Source organism: Bubalus bubalis, chromosome 12, assembly GCF_019923935.1.
Source record: "Bubalus bubalis isolate 160015118507 breed Murrah chromosome 12, NDDB_SH_1, whole genome shotgun sequence".
Taxonomy (NCBI): domain Eukaryota; kingdom Metazoa; phylum Chordata; class Mammalia; order Artiodactyla; family Bovidae; genus Bubalus; species Bubalus bubalis.
Genome location: NC_059168.1, coordinates 40,899,591 through 40,918,107, shown reverse-complemented (window position 1 = coordinate 40,918,107; position 18,517 = coordinate 40,899,591). Strand labels below are relative to the sequence as shown.

General features: G+C 38.2%; 2 long non-coding RNA genes across 2 annotated transcripts in view; both read right to left on the bottom strand.

Moving 5' to 3' along the window:
• Window positions 1-18,517, bottom strand: part of LOC112578057 — a 274,039-nt gene that overhangs the window by 216,181 nt on the left and 39,341 nt on the right. The gene's annotated exons all lie outside the window — the stretch shown is intronic.
• On the bottom strand, window positions 116-10,718 carry LOC123328498. The gene is made up of 3 exons (XR_006543359.2): window positions 10,535-10,718; window positions 7,689-7,780; window positions 116-346 (listed from the first exon to the last, which is right to left on the bottom strand). It is a non-coding gene; the product is annotated as an uncharacterized LOC123328498 (long non-coding RNA).

The window sequence follows — 18,517 nt, the reverse complement described above, 5'->3', positions numbered from 1 at the left end:
TTACTTTAGAATTTACAAGCCATCTAATTGTTTCAGATGAATCTCAGCTTATAACTTTTTCCTCTTCCTTTCTCTCAAGAGAAACCTCTCCAACCCATAAGATGAAACAAGGCTCTTGCTTTAAAGGGAGTTTATTTTTTGCTTTGGATATTTACTTGGCTGTATATACTTTACAACTTTCAATGTTGAGAGGACAGTAACTATAGCAGATTGCTTTTTCCAGAAGTGACAAGAGCAATATTTGAAGTCATACATTCTCTTTTGGAATCTTCTCACTCCTTATGAAGAGATGGAGTCTGTTTCCCCTTCCCTGTAACTTGTTAGGCTTATGACTGCTCAGACCAACCTAGTGGGAAGAAGAGATGTTATATGACCACGCAACTCAAAAGGATACAGCTTCTGCCCAGGTTTCTCTCAGCATGTTTTCAGGAGGCCTACACACATGGTTTGGAGAAGGCAATGGCACCCCACTCCAGTACTCTTGCCTGGAAAATCCCATGGACGGAGGAGCCTGGTAGGCTAGTCTATGGGGTCGCAAAGAGTCAGACACGACTGAAGCGACTTAGCAGCAGCAGCAGGACACATATGGTTTTTCCAGTAGTCATGTATGGATGTGAGAGTTGGACCATAAAGAAAGCCTGGACACCGAAGAATTGATGCTTTCAAATTGTGTTGCTAGAGAGAAGACGCACAAAATCCCTTGGGCTTTAAGGATATCAAACCAGTCAGTCCTAAAGGAAATCAACCCTGAATATTCAATGGAAGGACTGATAGTGAAACTGAAGCTCTTATACTTTGGCCACCTGATGCAGTGAGCCAACTCCCTGGAAAAGACCCTGATGCTGGGAAAGATTGAAGGCAACAGGAGAAAGGGGGTAGCAGTGGATTGAGATGGTTAGATACCATCACGGACTCAATGGACATGAATCTGAGCAAACTCTGGAAGACAGTGGAGGACAGAGGAGCCTGGCGTGCTGCAATCCATGGGATCACAAAGGGTCAGAAACAACTTAACAACTGAACAACAATACATACCACATGGAGAGGTCACACGTAGGTGTTCTGATGAATTGTTTCAGCAAAGTTTCAGCCTACAGAAACCACCAACTGCTAGACATATGGAGTGGAGGCGAACTGTCCCCACTGTGCCCTGATTAAATCTCTGACCCACAGGATCAATAAGCCTAATAAATAATTGTTTTATGCCAGTAAATTCAGGGATAATTTGTTATGCAGCCATAGTAACTGAATAGTAATTAGGTATCTTGTTTCCTAAGTGTCTGGCTGGATTGTATGTTTCATGAGCAGGGGTAAAATGAAAAGAAACAACAAGTGAGGTGAACAAGTTATTTTAAACCCTTAGTACAATTGATTAGCATGTCAAATATATGTCAAGTCCATGCCAGATAGTTAAAAGTTAGCTATAATAACCGGAGAAATAAATGAGGTTTGCTCTACATATACACTTACAGGAAGCCAGAAAGAGACAGACAGACAACAGTAACCAACCCAGTAAACCAGAAACATACAGAGTTAATCTGGTACCCTCAATAATTTAGCAACTGTCCAAAAAACTCCATTTTTGCTTTTCTAAGAGTTTTGAAATACCTTTTGAGATAAGGCTGGATAATCATCATGGCTTTTCCCACTCCTCTTATTTCACTTCCTAGCATGACGCCCCATTTTATCATCGCACATGAGAAATTCTGACTCTTAGCCAAGACATGAGAATATCAGTGGTACCTGTTCATCATCAAAACAGCACACATATCTGGAAGGAACATTAAGGCCTTGTCTTTTCTCAGTTTCTGCTTTCTGGTCCATATAATATTATTCCCATCACATAGATCAGACAAGTGAAGGCCAGAGGAATCAGAATCTCATCAGGTTATACAACTACTAAGGAACCAAGGACTAAATTCCAAGGCTACTTTCTTTTCTTGTAAGTTTTTCTCTAATGATACTACCTTTCAACAGAAAGATAAGTGATAGTTACACTATGAAAATAAGAAAGTGAACTTCCATATTTTTCTAATAAATCAAATAAAATCAATTAATGTGAATTATTTCCTCTTCTCCAGGCCTGGTGGCTCAAACGGTAAAGCGTCTGCCTACAATGCAGGAGACCTGGGTTCGATCCCTGGGTCAGGAAGATCTCCTGGAGAAGGAAATGGCAACCCACTCCAGTACTCTTGCCTGGAAAATTCCCTGGACGGAGGAGCCTGGTAGGCTACAGTCCATGGGGTTGCAAAGAGTTAGACACGACTGAGCGACGTCAATGTCATGCCTCCAGGCCTGTGGACTGTTACTTCCATCCCTCAAATTTGCAGCCAGGAAGGCAGAGGGAGGCTACTACTGCTTTACAAAAAAGCTGGGAAAAGTTAACCCTGTCTGCTTCTCATCTCCCAGGAAAACCAATGGAGAGGATGCATCACTGTAGTTTGTAGAGTAGGGTTAGAACGAGCAGGTTTCATTCGGGCTTTTGACTTTGTTTTTTGTCATCTGTCTTTCATGTCATCTTGTCTATGTACCTTGCTGCTTTGATTAGTGAAACCAGAATCTTCTGCTGAGGTTCTGATATATCTCATAGTTAATCTGTTTTCTTGCACTAGAAAAAGAAAGAAGGGAAGGGAAGAGAAAAGAACAGAAGAGAATGGAAAGTCACCTGTGGTCTCTTGTTTTCCCAAGGCTTCATGAAATTCATTAAGCCCCACTGAAGTTTTCATTTACTTTTAGACAATATTTCTCCTTTCCTGGGAAGGGAAACACTTTCTGGCTTACTACAGGTTGAATATATACATAAAACCTGAAAATCACAAAGGATCTAAATACTTGCTATGGTTTTTCAATGCTCTAGACTTGAATAAAAAGAAAGCTTTAATGGAAAGAGGGAAAAGAAACCACCATTTCAAGTAAATTAAAAACAACCTCCAGGCAAAGGACTATACCTGCAAAATAACTTTCCTTCTAGTATAAAATTTAGAACAGAGGAACAGAAGGAGCCCATTTCTAAAAGCAGCAGCTTCCAATCCGTTCATTTACCACTCACTAAAATTCAAAAGTTCGTTCATTGTCGAATCCAGTCATTACACCATAATATGGGGCTTTAACAAATTGAGATTTCTTTTATGTATTTGTTCCTCTACACTGGATAAAAACAGCGCTGGGTGAAAAAGCCACTCAGAAACTTAGGGGTAGACAGAATTGCCCAGGAACATAAGCTTAGATTCTGATGAGGTAAATGCATTTCTAGAAACTTCATTTCCACACAAAATATATTTAACAATTCCTTAACAATTGAGCAATTATTGAAGTCCCAATACTCTTTGGATGTGCACCAACTGAGTGAAAGTTGATTAAGCTGAAATTTGTGGCAGGTCTCCTATCAAGAACAGAGAAGGGCTGATGCCTCTGTTAATTAGATGACCCACTGCAGCAAGGAACAGTATGGTGCCCAAGCTATGTGCTATATTCACAATTCTATTGTCACATCCCTGCACACTCCTCAGGTCCAAATAACACACAAGGGGGCTAAGCTAGAGCCCCCTGCTCCTGAATCCCCCTCATCTTGCCATCCAGCCTGCAGGTCCATTTTGAAACCTCAAAATTCCACAAAGCTCTTTGTGGGGAATGGGGGTGGAGGGTATTAGGTGGGGAGGAAGTTAACTAGTAACTGTAGAGCTGTAGTCTCTAAAGGCTTCACCCTGCAACAGCCTCTTAAAGCTTTTGACAGGAACATTTTCAAAATTCCCCAAAGTGTGCAAAAAAAGCACACTGAAGTAGTGGGAGACATTCTTCCAGCTTCTTTAGATAAGGTTGAAACAGCCTGAATCCCACTCAGATGGTGGTTTGGACTGTGCTGTGAAAACCTTTTCTTAGTAGTCAGATAACCCATCAACCATAATAACAACACAGACATTGTTTGCCAGCTGCTTAACTCACTTCCTGGAAGGCACTGACCAGATTGTCTTTTCCTCTTAACCAAATAAATGAGTTAAGTATTTTAAACACATTTGACCAGCACATAATAAGGTTATGGAACACCTTTGGTTAAATAATTCTATATTCCTCTGTTTAGTGGCTTTGCTTTTATTCTGAGGATGAGATTTAGGGTGGGAGTGGGAGGGCAGAAGAGGAAGGGAAGATGCCTCCAAGGATATACTTCAAGGAAAAAACCTCCAGGGATTACCCTGGTGGCCCTGGGGCTAAAGACTCCTGGGGCCTGTGTTCGATCCCTGGTCAGGGAACTAGAGCCCACATGCCACGCCTAAAGATTTCACACGCCACAGTGAAGATCACGCATGCCTCAACTAAGACCCAGTGAAGCCAAATAAATAAATAAATATTGTTTAAAAAAAAAAAGAGAGAGAGAGAGAGAAAATCCTGAATATATTTTCCCTGAAATCTTACGCAAAAAAAAAAAAAAAAAAAAAACGAACAAACAAAAAAAAACCTTCCTGTGAGAGAAAGGTTCCCACCAGATGATAGAGTCTGGACATGAACAAAGCTCTCCGCGGGAGGCCTCCGCACACCACTGAGTGGAGGAAACAGGAAGTGTGAAGCCTCTTGCTTCTCCAAGGAGAGGAATGCAGACTGGACCTCTTTGGGAGGCAAGATGATTTTCTTAACAAAATGACCTCAGTAAAGCTCTTGTAGTGAATTAATACGAACTCAGTTAAAGATGACACGGAAATGACTCAATACTTCATTACTCTAGTGATAATCACGTTGTTATCATTCTTCCTGTAGAGATGAGGAAATGAGGAATTAAAAAGACCACTCACTGATTAGAAGAGAGGACTCTAGAGCAGGATTGACAAAAATTTTCTGTAAAGAGCCAGAAAAGGCAAGTTAAGTAATTAAGGCAAATTTGGTAATAATGAAGATATACTAGCAATACTTTTAAAAGAATCAACACATGGATAGCGAGTTTTTAAAAGACTATTTATTCCACTTTTTCAGTCACATCCATGTCCCTAGATAGCAATGTTGCCCTTGACAGTGACCAATTTTAAAACTTAAAAAAATTTAAAACAAATTAAAAAGTTGGCTTAAAACTCAACATTCAGAAAACTAACATCATGGCATCTGGTCCCATCACTTCATGAGAAATAGATGGGGAAAAAAAAAAAAGACCACTCACTGCCTTCAAAGAGGTACACCCCTAAGTGGCTGGTATAGAAACATATAATCCCTCAGCTCCTGCCTTAATCATCTCTAACAGATAATTTGGCATATTTTCTAATTCCAGATTCTGTTTTTTCGAAATAACACCTCCAGCAATCAGAAAAGAGACTCACTGTAATGTTAGCGGGTCATCCAAACTTGGTAGGAGAAAGATTTGAAGCAAATAGTAAAATGATGGTTAATGATTCTGTCTGAATCTCATTTCTCAGTACCCTTGATTAGCATATACAATACAGAATTATAGAAGGCTGGCTGTACCAGCTCTTTATTGACTCTAATTTGACCAAAAAAGCTTATGTGTTCCAAGGGCCTTATAGCTCAATAAAATAGGAATACATCATCCACCATATCCTATTCTAGAATACCTTTTTTGGGGGGATAAGCAATTCAGGTATTAAAAATAAAAAAGCAGCAACCCCCCAGCTGGAAATTATAAATGAACATTATTCATGGGGAAGCCAGAGGAACACAAAAACAAAAACCCATGAAGATTTTATCCCTGTTTGTTCTGAGCCTGGACCCAGGGTGACAGAGGGCAAGTCACACAGCTTCTCTGCTCTCTTCACCCAGTAAATGCTGCATTTCTCAGGGCCTTACTCAAAAGCTTCCACCTTCTCAGAATTACACCCTCACTAACCATCTTGGATAGAAGAGGTCTCTTCTTATTTTTCACTTCTGAAGCAGGAACTGTCATTAACACTCATGTAATATATTCATTTCTTTGCATCTTATGTGGTACTGATGTATATCTGTCTTAACACTCAAAGTTGAAAAAGTGAAACAAAAAACATGTATCTTGAACTGAAGCACTCTAGACCTTAGGGGCAGTCTGCCATTACATGTCCCTATACAAGATGCCTAACCCCTCCAAGATTCAGTTTCTGCACTTGAATAAAAAGGTTATTGCTCATCGCCAGTGTCTGTAAAGATTCAACAAGGTATAAATGCATCAAATGCTGAGCAAGGGTGCTGACAGGGAAGAGACTGTCAGTGAGTGTTGGTTTCTTTCCCTTTCTCGTAACAAGATTATAAACTCCCAGACTGGGATTGCATCTTACATGTCAGAACAGCCTTGAAAGAGGCAGTGACTTCAAATATTTGTGGAATTCATATTTTGAATAATAATGAGAGAAGTATAAAGAGGCAGAAAGCCAAAATAGCAAATGCAACTGAAAGAAACCAGTATTTGGACACATGATATTCTTATTTGTTTCAGAAAATATTAGTAAACAGTTCCCAGTGGCTTCTGGAGGAGACGAGGAAAATGATAGCTTCACATGGATAAGGATTATGGGGTGAGCTTTTGACATGGAGGCTACATGAAGAGGAAGGCTGAGTAAGGGGAAATGGCAGGAGTATCAGGCATGGATTCTCCATGGGCCAAGCGGCAGGGAATGCTAGTGTTCCAAGATGATAAAAAGTTAAAATAACCCACCTCTATTGTGTTTCCTTCAAAAAAAAAAAGACTATAATTTGTTATAAAAAAATTAGAAACAGACCCGGGGACACAGAAAACAAACTTACAGCTACTAAAGGAGAAAAGGAGGGGGAGGGATAAAATAAGAGTATGGGACTAACAGACAGATAACACTATATATAAAATGCAATGCTATGCTATGCTAAGTCACTTCAGCTGCGTCCGACTCTGTGTGACCCCATAGACGGCAGCCCACCAGGCTCCCCTGTCCCTGGGATTCTCCAGGGAAGAACACTGGAGTGGGTTGCCATTTCCTTCTCCAATGCATGAAAGTGAAAAGTGAAAGTGAAGTCGCTCAGTCGTGTCCGACTCGTAGCGACCCCATGGACTGCAGCCTACCAGGCTCCTCCGTCCATGGGATTTTCCAGGCAAGAGTACCAGAGTGGGGTGCCATTGCCTTCTCCAATATATAAAATAGATAACCATTAAGGACCTACTTTATAGCACAGGGATTTATAGTCAATATCTTATAATGGTAAAAAATATGAAAATGAATATACATATGTGTGTATACATATACACACATATATGTAACTAAATCACTTTGCTGTACACCTGAATCTCACACAATATTGTAAATCAGCTATAATTAAATAAATAAATATACCAATAAGAATTAAAAAAAATTTTGAAACAGCACAAAGTGCCAAAAAATCAGGGGAAAAAAATTTTAAATGACATATTAACTTCATGACTAGGTAATATCTTCCAAACTAAAATTCAAAAGAGCTTAATTCAACCCCCAAGTTTGGCTAAGGTAGGTTCTGGAATCAGTGAAAATTAAAACAGACTAATCATACTAGAATTTCCTTTGCAGATTAGTGGTATTGGATTAATAATTGTTTCCAGCTCACAGAATAAACAAATTTAAACCTTGAAAGAGGCATCCTCTTGCAATCCTTTTTTTTTTTTTTTTTAATTTGGAAAACAGAGGATAAACCAAAGAACCTGGAAATACTTAAGTTCACAAAATGTGTCAGTGACAAAACCATATAAAAACCATCACCTCATATCTGGACTTCACCTTAGAAATGCACTATTGAAACATTCCAATGCTTTGTTGGAATCTTCCACAATGACACTCTTCATAGATAATGTTTTGTCCTCATCACCTCCCTTGTGAAGAAAAAAATCACATTGATAAGCACCCACTCAACTCACTCCTAAGCATCCCACATGTTAATTTCTCAACAACACAAATTTAATTCGTCTCAGCATGATTCTCCTGTGGTGCGTACCCCTCCACATAAACAAAATGGGGATTCGTTGCCATGGCAACAGAGTGTGACTTTGATCAGCTTCAATGATCATTGGCAGTCACATGCCTTTGATAGATACCAAATTGTGAGTAAGGTTTGATTATTCAATTTTTCAACCTCTGATTCTGTAAGAGGCTACTTCCATTCGCCAGAAGGAGTTGAGGGGAAAAAAAGAAACAAAACAAAAAAAACTGTAAGACAGCTGTACTTTTGAGACAACAAAGTGCTTAGGGAATGTAAAAATCGATGAGGAGGTGAGTACCTTGAGAATGACTTTGGTTCACCTTCTGTATAATCTGGTCTGTGGGCCCTGCCAAGCCACCAGGAAGAAGAGGCTGTTTCCCTTTTCCTTTCATGGCAGATGTAGGTGATATTTAAGGTTGTGTGTGCAGGTGTTTTGGGGGTTGATTTGTGTGGGAAGAGGAGAGGTGGTAGCCTGTAGCTTGACAGAAGAGGAGAAAAAAAAAATCTGAACAATGTGTTGAAAAAGACTACAGTCTGAGCTGCACAGGACCAGCTGTTTTTGCTAATTAGAATAACAAAAATAGCACATGCTAAAATGTTTTTCTTTTTTTTTCTCAAAAGCAATGAATGCTCTAGGAACTATAAGGAATGAGCTTTAAAATCCGTTTAAATGGAGGAACATTTCAGGAACCATATGGGGAAGGAACTGAAAGGGAGAAGGAAAGTAGGGAAATAACATTTGATTTTCGGCTGAATTTTTTCTGAAAGATGATAAATTGGGGCTATTTTTCCTTTTTCTTAACATTTAATAGGAAATGTTTTCATCATATCTATATTTCACAAAAATGCCACTGTTTCTGTATTTTACAGGAACGTGGTATATAAGCACCGTGCCCACTCCAAACCAAGGGCGGGTGGGCGCTGAAAAGAGTTGCATATGCTCTATCATGCATATTGCATGTCTCATCTCCTCCCTCACGTTTTCTCCAAAGCAGTAAAGAGTAATTCAAAAACTTTGAATACAGGAATAACGTTTGTGACAACGACAACATTCTGGACATCTGCACTGTTAGAGTACTTATAATAAAGTCACATGGCCATGGGGAAATTTCACAGAATTACAATCACAGTAATTTGCCAAGGTGTATAACTAGTTTGTTTTCAGCTGTTCTTCTCATGAATAATTATCAAGCAGGAATATCCTAAAGCTAGCACAAGCTGTCACTTAACCAAAATATTCAATATTTAACATCGAATTTGGAATTTCATAAGTGAAAATAATTACTGTAAAAGCAAAATAATATACATGTGTATATTTGCATGCCTAAATGCACACACTACATGTTAAAATTCAGATTCCAATGCATCCTTATCAAATGAAAGCATGTCTTGAAAATTGAGGAGGAACAGAAAAGATCTAAGCACAAGTAAATCTCAGCCATTTTCAAGTACAGCTTGGTCTTCAGTGCTTTAAGGATTGCCTCTCAATGCAAAGGGGAAGATGCAAGCCATCCTCTGCATATCGATGGTAGCTGATTACAACTGGGTTAGAATCTTTATTAGAGTTTTTAAATGTTTGAAAACAAAGACTATATAATGGATAAAAACTTATGTTTTTAAATTAATACATCACTAAACATTTTATTGTTAATTTCTGGACTGAATATCACAGTTCAAGTTTAAGTGTTTTCTAAAAATCTTTATCCCTTTAGTGAGAATGTGAGAAGAATGTCATTTCTCATGATGCACATTACCATACTATTAAATCTGGTTTATATATATATATATGTATAATTTCTAGTACCTCGCTAAAAATGATTTGACTGGAGCAAATGGAGATTTCGTTCTTAGCTTCAGAAACCTACAAATGCATCACAAGTTTATAAAATGAATACTTTTAAGTCGTTGGAATAATTCTAATATATATTAAGGATTTTTGTTTTACTGTTTACTTTCCCATTAGTAAAGTTCTCAGTAATACAGCTTAAGAATTTTTTTCACTTGAATAAAAAAGAAATGATATTGGGGAAGAAACTCAAACATGAAAATCAAATCTAACTGAATTGTGGGTAATAAGTAGAAATTCCTTTGGGGGATAAATAGTATTTTCACTTGGATAATACCATTTGGTTCTCTGAATAGATTATTAGCTTCCCCAAAACTTTAGGGAAATAATTCTATGTTGTCTCTCATGATTCATTTTAATCACACCTATATGAAGTAGATAAAGAAATATATTCATCGAAATTAGAACTCATTGCAAATATAACAAAGGTACAAAATGCCATCCACTTTAATTTGTAAATGATCACAAGCTTTCAGAGAGTTATAGGACTTTTGAGCATGAAAGTAGATAATTCTGGTGAAAAGGGTGTTAGTTGGGAAATAAAAATAGGATTAGTTACCCAACTAGGCTTCTCAGGGATTCCTCAAGATTTATGCCAAATCCAATTTATGCTGTAGTTTTCCCATCACTAGAAATGTAACTATTTGGCACAATAAGAAAGATATTAGTACTACTGCAAAAAGAGCGTGTTAAAATAAGTAGGTTTACTTGATCACAACTCAAACACATGACTGATAACCTAAAGCAAGCAAAACGTTGATCAGTAAATGATGAAAACAGAAATGGTTAATTCATACATACAATCACTGTAGCCACCGCATCACACATGTGTTGTGTGTGACTGGCAGATCAGAAGGTCCAGTCTTCAAACTATACACTCCTTCCTCCTTCTCTCCCTCTCCACTTCACACTTGCAAATCGGCCATTTCCTCTCCAATTCTGCTCTGCGGCTTGACTTCATTCTCCCATCTTTATCTGCCTAGCTGATTTTAATTGCTCTAATATCAATTTTCCCATCATCGAGGCGTCCTCATTCAATTCACCATCCACACAGATGGCGGTCTCACAAAAACCTCTTCAGCTTCATCACCTGTACCCTATCTTCACTTCCTATTTCTTCTTTTGCTCAGGATGCCTGACTTCTCTACCCAGCCTCTGACTATCTATTCATGCCTCCCAAGATTCACTTCTCTGTATCCATCTTCTCTGAATAGCCTTTCCAGTTTCCCAAGGTGAAAAGTCGTTTTGACTCTGTTGTACGACAGACCTTTCAACTTAACTCTATTATACGCATGTGTATGTTATTCGTTCACTTGTGTCCGACTCTTTGTGACCCCATGGACTGCAGCCTAGCAGGCTCCTCTGTCCATGGAATTCTGGAGTGGGTTGCCATTCCCTTCGCCAAGGGATCTTCTCGAACCAGAGACTGAACCCTGGTCTCCTGCATTGCAAGCAGATTCTTTACCACTGTGCCACCTGGGTAGATTACAAGTCCTAATCAAAATACTCTGGAGGAAACACTATTTCTTATTTCTACTAACTATTGGGCATATTCTTTAAATGCACATAGTAGGTGTTGAATTTAATCAATTGCTGAGAAAATTGGTCTCAGGGTTTGCTGGAATGAGTGAAAGTACTTCTAATAAATGCACTCATTATTTATAACTATTAAAAATAGATAATAGAAGACTTCTGGTATAAAATGGCATCTGGCCACCATCCCCTGGCACTGCCTCTCCCAATTGTCAATAACATACATATGAAAATGAAAAACTCTAACAAGACTGACAGGAAACTCAGTGCCAGAAATCTGGGAGAAATTCAGAGTGATTATAAGGCTGATGCATCAAGAGTGAGAAAACAGTCAGTAGCCTATACAAGCATCACCTCATAGAACAGAAAAGTCTACCACCTTGAAAGAGCAGTGGGTAATTTGTTAGGTTCCCATTGTCTGTTGTACTGCTCAGCTCAGAGATTCAGATCCCTTAATAAACAGGAAACTGAACAGCCATTCTGTTCAAAATGGGTGCTGATTTTCAGGCAGACAGAATATTATACTCCCTTCCTGTTCACTCATGTTTTTATGCTATCCAGATAGGAAAACCTCTCAGAAAATAATAGTTGAGGAAAAGTGGTGGGAGGATAATTACAGCACATTGCATCCTGGGAGACACTGTACTCAACAAATGAAGTGTCTAGAAAGAACTGGAAGAATACTGCCCTCGATGAATCCTGAAGGTTATAGTTTCAGTTAGCTCCATTATTTTGGGGTGGGTGGTGCAGTCAGTAGAAGGCAGCAGGAACACACTATGTAAAAGTTCACGGGCATTAGAAATTAGGAAGCAAAATGAACATGTTAAGTTATCCAATAGTATGGATAAAGGTGCAAGGGGGCGGGAAATGGAAGGTAATGAATCTGGAAAAAAGTTCTCATTTGAGTGAATGTAAGAGAAATAAAACAACAAAGGACCTGTGATTAAATACGGTAAAACAAGAAAATATCACTCATGTTTTAGATATTTCTCTCTCTTATAAAAACCAGGAAACAATTTTAGGAAATTGTAAGCCAGCCTCAATATACCATAAAAATAAAGAACACTTCAGGCAAAAGAAAAAGAAAGTGGGATGAAAAGACTACTAAAACTTGAATTAAAATTAAAAACCTCATGAATAGGAAAGCTAGGATATACAATCTAGCGATGAGCTCTGAAACAATTTAAAAATCCATTAGCCTTACATTACTGTTGCAAATATATTTTCAAATCTGAATGCAAATTAAAAAAAAATACTTACAAAAGAATATATCTGATATAAAAATAATTTAATACTAACCGTCAAAGTCCAACATCCCTTTGTTAGGAACAAAGAGAGAATAGAGGATAGGGAAGGGTCTATAAAAGCATTTGCTATGGATAAACACAAGATATTGTTTCTTGCTATACTTTTTTTTTTTTTGCCATACCACATAGCACGTGGAATCTTAGTTCCCCCACCAGGGATTGAATCTGCAACCCTGCATTGGAAGCGCATGGTTTTAACCACTGGATTGCTGGGGAAGTCCCTCTTTCTATACTGTAATTCTTAGAAAAATGCAAGTTGGATATTTTGAAAATCAAGTAGGAAAATATCAAGATATCCACTACGCTAATAATTAGAGATGAAAGCATAATTCATTAAAACAATAGCAAACAAAACAAAGGCAACAAAAAGTACAGAAATACAAAAGCTGAAGGAAATAAAACATAAAAAGGAAGATAATCATAAAAAAAGACCAATTTATCAGTTTTGAAAAAAATCGGAAATAGCTGGAAAACGACCAGTTTGACTGAAAAGACACACTCTGTGTGCTGCTACTATGATAGCTCTAATTTGGAAGTGCAGGTAAAGGCTAAAAATAAAAAAGCGAGTAGAGATTTCTCAAGCAAATACAAATTAAATGAAAGTTAAGGTGGCAATGCTAACATAGGACAATGCAGCTTTTAAGTTAACAAACATAAAATGGGATAAAAGTACAGTGTTCTATTGATAAAAGTTAAGATAAAAATATAGCAACCAAGGAACTTTACATGTCAAATAATAAAACATTCAAATGTAAAACTAGGAGATGAACCTAAGATGAAAAAGGGAAAGAAACAAGTTGTCATAATAGATTTTAATACATCTTGGCTGATCATGAAAAATTTAACAATGGAGAACTTGACTATTATAATTAAAACAATAGTAACATGAAGAATTGATAGAATAGTTGATAGATATATGTATTGAGTTGCCTACTCTAAAAGCAGAATTTGCTTTTGAAGAATCCATGTATAGCATATTTAAAAACTGATAAGATAAAAAAATTTGATAAGATACTAATTCATAGGGGGAAGCTCAAAAAATTATTAGAAGCAGAAATAACACAGAAAAGTGTAGCTAAGACTATATCTGTATATATACATACACACATACAAACACACACATACTTACACACATATATATCCTAAAATAGAAATATTACTGCATTTTATAATGTCTTATTAGTGCAGTTCAGTCGCTCAGTCATGTCTGACTCATTGCGACCCCATGGACTGCAGCACACCAGGCCTGCATGTCCATCACCAACTTCTGTAGCCTACTCAAATTCATGTCCATCATGTCGGTGATGCCATCCAACCATCTCATTCTCTGTAGTCCCCTTCTCCTCCCGCCCCCAATCCTTCCCAGTATCAGGGTCTTTTCCAATGAGTTGGTTCTTTGCATCAGGTGGCCAAAGCATTGGAGTTTCAACTTCAGCCTTAGTCCTTCCAATGAATATTCAGGACTGATTTCCCCTAGGACTGGCAGGTTGGATCTCCTTGCAGTCCAAGGGACTCTCAGGAGTTGGCTCCAACACCACAGTTGAAAACCATCAAATATTCAGCACTCAGCTTTCTTTATAGTCCAAATCTCACATGCATACATGACCACTGGAAAAACCATAGCTTTGACTAGATGGACCTTTGTTGGTAAAGTAATGTCTCTGCTTTTTAATATGCTATCTAAGTTGGTCATAACTTTTCTTCCAAGGAGCAAGTGTCTTTTTAATTTCACATCTGCAATGATTCTGGAGCCCCCCAAAATAAAGTATCTCACTGTTGCCATTGTTTCCCCATCTATTTGCCATGAAGTGATGAAACCAGATGCCATGATCTTAGTTTTCTGAATGTTGAGTTTTAAGCCAACTTTTTCACTCTCCTCTTTCACTTTCATCAAGAGGCTCTTTAATTCTTCTTCGCTTTCTGCCATAAGGGTGGTGTCATCTGCATATCTGAGGTTATTGATATTTCTCGCTGAAACCTTGATTCCAGCTTCTGCTTTATCCAGCCTGGCATTTTGCATAATATACACTGCATATAATTTAAATAAGCAGGGTGACAATACACAGCCTTGACATACTCCTTTTCCGATTTAGAACCAGTCTGTTGTTCCATGTCCAGTTCTAAAAGTTGCTTCCTGACCTGCAAACAGATTTATCAAGAAGCAGATCAGGTGGTCTGGTATTCCCATCTCTTGAAGAGTTTTCCACAGTTTGTTGTGATCCACAGTCAAAGGTTTTGGTGTAGTCAATAAAGCAAAAGTAGATGTTTTTCTGGAACTCTCTTGCTTTTTCAACGATCCAGAAGATGTTGGCAATTTGATCTCTGGCTCCTCTGCCTTTTCTAAGTCTAGCTTGAACATCTGGAAGTTCACAGTTCACGTACTGCTGAAGCCTGGCTTGGAGAATTTTGAGCATTACTTTGCTAGCATGTGAGATGAGTACAATTGTGTGGTTGTTTGAAAAATTCTTTGGCACTGCCTTTCTTTGGGATTGGAATGAAAACTGACCTTTTCCAGTCCTGTGGCCACTGCTGAGTTTTCCAGATTTGCTGGCATATTGAGTGCCCCACTTTCACAGCATCATCTTTTAGGATTTGAAACAGCTCAACTGGAATTCCATCACCTCCACTAGCTTTGTTCGTACTGTTGCTTTCTAAGGCCCACTTGACTTCGCATTCCACGATGTCTGGCTCTAGGTGAGTGATCACACCATCATGGTTATCTGGGTCATGAAGATCTTTTTTTGTATAATTCTTCTGTGTATTCTCACCACCTCTTCTTAATATGTTCTTCTTCTCATAGGTCCGTACCATTTCTGTCCTTTATTGAGCCCATCTTTGCATGAAATCTTCGCTTGATATCACTAATTTTCTTGAAGAGATCCCTAGTCTTTGCCATTCTATTGTTTTCCTCATCTCTTGCATTGATCACTGAGGCAGGCTTTCTTATCTCTCCGTGCTGTTCTTTGGAACTCTGCATTTAAATGGATATATCTTCCTTTTCTCCTATGCTTTTCATTTCTCTTCTTGTTTATAAGGCCTCCTAAGACAACCATTTTGCCTTTTTGCATTTCTTTTTCTTGGCGATGGTCTTGATCACTGCCTCCTGTATAATGTCACGAATCTCCATCCATAGTTCTTCAGGCACTCTATCAGATCTAATCCCTTGAATTTATTTCTCACTTCCACTGTATAATCATAAGTGGTTTGATTTAGGTCATACCTGAATGGTCTAGTGGTTTTCTCTACTTTCTTTCTTCAATTTAAGTCTGAATTTGGCAATAAGGAGTTCATGATCTGAGACACAGTCAGCTCCCGGACTTGTTTTTGCTGACTTTATAGAGCTTCTCCATCTTTGGCTTCAAATAACACAATCAATCTTATTTTGGTATTGACCATCTGGTGATGTCCATGTGTAGAGTCTTCTCTTGTGTTGTTGGAAGAGGGTGTTGCTATGACCAGTGAGTTCTCTTGGCAAAACTCTGTTAGCCTTTGACCTGCTTCGTTTTGTACTCCAAGGCCAAATTTGCCTGATACTCAAGCTCTCTCTTGACTTCCTACTTTTTTATTCCAATTTCCTATAATGAAAAGGACATCTTTTTTGGGTATTAATTCTAGAAGGTCTTGTAGGTCTTCATAGAACCATTCAGCTTCAGCTTCTTTGGCATTAGTGATTGGGCAAAGACTTGGAGAAGGCAATGGCAACCCACTCCAGTACTCTTGCCTGGAAAATCCCATGGATGGAGGAGCCTGGTGGGCTGCAGTCCATGGGGTCGCTCAGAGTTGGACACGACTGAGCAACTTCACTTTCACTTTTCACTTTCATGCATTGGAGAAGGAAATGGCAACCCACTCCAGTCTTCTTGCCTGGAGAATCCCAGGGACAGGGAAGCCTAGTGGGCTGCCGTCTATGGGTTGCACAGAGTCGGACACGACTGAAACGACTTAGCAGCGACAGCAAAGACTTGGATTACTGTGATATTGAATGGTTTGCCTTGGAAACGAACAGAGATCATTCTGTCATTTTTGAGACTGCATCCAAGTACTGCATTTTGGACTCTTGTTGACAATGAAGGCTACTCCATTTCTTCTAAGGGATTCTTGCCCACAGTAATAAATATAATAGTCATCTGAGTTAAATTCGCCCATTCCAGCCCATTCCTAAAATGTCAATGTTCACTCTTGCCATCTGTTTGACCACTTTCAATTTACCTTGATTCATGGACCTAACATTCCAGGTTCCTATGCAATATTGTTCTTACAGCATTGGACTTTACTTCCATAACCAGTCACATCCACAGCTGGGTGTTGTTTTCACTTTGGCTCTGTCTCTTCATTCTTTCTGGTGTTATTTCTCCACTCTTCTCCAGTGGTATATTGGGCACCTACCGACGTAGGGATTTTATTTTTCAGTGTCATATCTTTTTGCCTTTTCATATTGTTCATGAGGTTCTCAAGGCAAGAATATTGTAGTGGTTTGCCATTACCTTCTCCAGTGGACCACGTTTTGTCAGCACTCTCCACCATGACCTGTCCATTTTGGGTGGCCCTACATGGCATGGCTCATAGTTTCATTGAGTTAGACAAGGCCTTGGTCCATGTAACCAGTTTGATTAGCTTTCTGTGACTGTGGTTTTCATTCCGTCTACCCTTTGAGGGATAACGATAAATGGCTTATGGAAGCTTCCTGATAGAAGAGACTTACTGTGGGGTAAGCTGGGTCTTACCAAAAATTACCATGGCTTTCAACATATACAGAAAAAAATGCTAAATATTTTTAGTTCATCATTTAATATCCTCAATTGTCTTAGCTTTTAAAGTGCCCCTCCACCTTAAATCTCTAAAAAAATTTCTATTCTCTATGTCCCAAAGAAAAAAAGTCTTAGGGCACACCATTTCTCCCTAAAATGTCCACCCCCCTACAACCCAATTATCTGAATTATTTTTCCTCACTATTCCATTTAAATATAATTCTATCTTTGATGCTTTTCCTTATTAATCCAGAAACCCAGTTATTCTTGCTCCTCTAAAATTTCAATAGCAAGAATCTCTGGTACCTTCTTTTATCATTTGTCATGGATAACTGTCTATGGACAAGATCTTGGTGAGCTCTCACAGATGCACAAATTTTCAAAATCTTTAAAATGACAGTCTGATTGATCCATTTAACTTTGAAATTTGGAATATCCCACAATATTGTTCCTACAAAATTTTCTAAATCAATTCTGATGTTTGAGGTTTTTCCCAGCACACACTTTGAGAATGTATTTCTGAAAAGTATTATGCAATTTCATAGACCCAAATGAACATTTAAAATGGGATAAATTACAGTAAAATAGTGCAGTACTTTCCTGCCACCAGATTGCAGGCATACTATTACACTAATAAATAAAAATGGATATGATAAACTGTTTTCAATTATGCACTATTTGGAACTATATTAAGTATTCTAATAAGAGGAGAAAATGGCAATATAAAAATGCTTATAGAAAAATGCAACAGAATAAACATTTAATGAAAGGTTCAGAGGGGAGAAATGTGTTCTCTTCCTTTCTTTCTCTGAGAAACAAAGCTGCTCAATATAAGACACCAATTCAAATGCAAAATGGGAAGTACAAAGAGCACAGGATGAAGAAAGTCAATCTCTGAGGAAGAAGCGGCTCCTGGATAACTCAAATAGCATCTCTGTACCTCAGTTTACAACCTATAAAATAGGGGCTATTGGATTACATGGTTTCCAAGATTGATTCACCCCAAAAATTCTAGGGTAATTTGATATAGTGAGCTACCATCTAGGCAAATGCATTAGACCATATTCATCTCAAACAATCTTTGTCTTTTCAACAAACCATCATTACAACATGCACAAACATTATTCAGAGTCTAAACATTATCTTTAAACTCATTAAAATTAAATCATAATGTTACTGTTTATACCTAAAGGAAC